This window comes from Aplysia californica, unplaced genomic scaffold, assembly GCF_000002075.1.
Source record: "Aplysia californica isolate F4 #8 unplaced genomic scaffold, AplCal3.0 scaffold00022, whole genome shotgun sequence".
In the NCBI taxonomy this organism is placed as follows: domain Eukaryota; kingdom Metazoa; phylum Mollusca; class Gastropoda; order Aplysiida; family Aplysiidae; genus Aplysia; species Aplysia californica.
Window position 1 is genome coordinate 985,542 of NW_004797292.1, and position 2,646 is coordinate 988,187.

A 2,646-nucleotide genomic window follows, 5' to 3' on the forward strand; every position below is an offset into this window, starting at 1 on the left:
CTTCTCTCTCTCCCCAAAAACCCTTCCTCTTCTCTCTCTCCCCAAAACCCCTCCCTCTTCTCTCTCTCCCCAAAAACCCTTCCTCTTCTCTCTCTCCCCAAAACCCCTCCCTCTTCTCTCTCTCCCCAAAAACCCTTCCTCTTCTCTCTCTCCCCAAAAACCCTTCCTCATCCTCCCTAAAATCCTTCCTACTTCCCTCCCTTTTCCCTCCGCCATTTCAAAAATTTCCCGCGAGGCATAAGTTTACCGCGCCATTGGGGCTGAGGATGGATGCATTATTCAGGAGGCCAGGGCGTGATTTGCGTCAGTGGTTGGGGGGGAGACTCGGAGAGACAGGGACAAATCTATGCGATCATCCTGCGTCATATTACGACCAGTGACACAATCCACAGAATGAGGGGGACAGACAGGACGTGCACATCTCGTTGAAAAAAAAATTCTGGAAACCAATGTAGATATAAAAGTACACCATAATGGCTCAAAGAAAAGGAACGGAAAGGAAAGGAAAGTCAAGTCAAGTCAAGTCAAGTCAAGTCAAGCAAAGCAAGGCAAATGTGTGGGTTTAATTACTCCCCTATCAACACCAATAGGTTATTCAAGAGGCAGGACCTCCGAATTTAACGTCCGTCTTCAGTAGGATCAATTCAAGAGCGTTGACAGCCTTGAAAACTCCCCAAAACGACCCGAGTTCAAGATCGCCTAGACTGGGATTTGAACCAGGGTAATTAGTCCCGTATTCCAGCATGAACTCAGTTGAGGTGTTGATCAGGCCGTGGAGATGTTGGTGCCGTTACTATAAGTGTGATGACGGGGTTTTGTAAGGCCAGATGAAATGTTAACGACCAAGACAAATTTCTCCCTGCGAGATGAACAACGATTGTAATAAATTTTATAATTTTTCTGATTTCAAAAACTGTTTAGCTATTGAAGTTACCAAACTTTGGCGGCCATTTTCTCGCTACTTTTACCACTGAAACCAGCCGACCTCGCTTCATTCAATTGAAAATATCTTGAGTTCTATTTATGTTAGATTCAATCAAAATTAGTTTCATCAAAAGCAAGGCAAATAAAACAGATGGTACCAATAACTCCACATGCTCAAAAATTGACGGGCGCCTGATTCCGCCACGCCATAACACATATTATTATGTCTGACAATATAGGACCAAAGACGATATTGTTGCGAGCGCCGTAAAACCTTATACTATACATACATACAAAGACGATATTGTGGCACATTGGAACAATCATAAATGAGGTGTGCTGACAAAAAGAGTTACTTCTCACAACCCACGAGTGGAGACTTCAACTGAAAATAAACACATCAAATTTGTTAAAAAAAAATTCAGTTAAGGGATGCTATTTTTTCTTCAAGTTAGACATGTCTTTTATCATTTCATGTAATAAATTACTCAAACTCAACCTAAAACTTTCATGTATCTATCTGTGTCCATAGGGGTACAATCCGAGACTTCACTCATTTTGTCAGCACATCTCACATATACAAATCAAGAACACAATTATCAATCTACTTCTTGTATAGTATGCCTTTTTTAGGTTTCGGATGAAGAAATGCAAATTTTAAAATCCTGAGTCTTCAAGTGTGCAGAACACACTCCCTGAGTGAGATAGGGACAAGGCAGACATTTGAAATATTATTATAATGTCTGACTCAAGACCAAAGCCGTGCTGAGCCCCATGTGAACGATCCTACACAAAACCAGTAATACAAATTTGTTTATTTAACAGAATGCACGTTTTCTCTCTTTTTAGGCTTCAGATTTTTTTTAAAAAACGTAATCAAAAACTCTGAATAAATAATGAAAGTAACATTCTTTTTTAAAGTTACCCAAAACGGCGTGTTTTCAAGATTTGTTGAACAACTACAATAATATGCGTCTTCAATGAGTTTATTTTCGTTTAATGGTTTAGTGGAAAGTAGTGCGCATAATATATGTCAGGGGAGGGGAAGGGAGGGAAGGAAAGACAAGATGGATGAGATGAATACGTCCTAAAACTAGTACTGTTGGGTTCATGGACGTCATTTTTGTCTAGGTCTCCAGTAGAGAACATTAAAATAAAACTGGGTCAGGGAAGTTTGCGGGTCTCGAAATGTAAGGTCAACCACCTGAATTTGCCTTCAGGGGATCATTTTTGCATATTTTAAAAATATTTTTTAGGGTGGGTGGGGTTTTTGGGAAGGGGTTGTGGGAGAGGGGATCACTTTTCTGAAAATATATGTTCACTCACATATTATTATAGTTAGAGTTGTACATAGATTAAATTTCATATAGAACATAACATTATTATCAAATCTACACAATCTAGATTTAGGAGGCAAGCTTTCGACCCGGCCTCTCCTCGCTTGCCCGAGCTGAGAGAGACGCAACGTCCCAGCCAGCAGACAGACGGAGATACTCGATAGACATCCTCCCCACACAGCTCAGGAATCGAACTAAAAACCTCTGTGTGCGTCGGCGAAACATTGACCGCTACACCACAGACTAGACGCTGGACCTCTAGTAAAGCAGTTAGACGGTTCGCCATCTCATGCAGACGAAATTGGTTCCATTCCCGAGTTAGGGAAAGGGGGGGGGTTGGTTTCACAGAAGAATACAGTACCTCTGTCTCTCTAGGGAAAGGGGG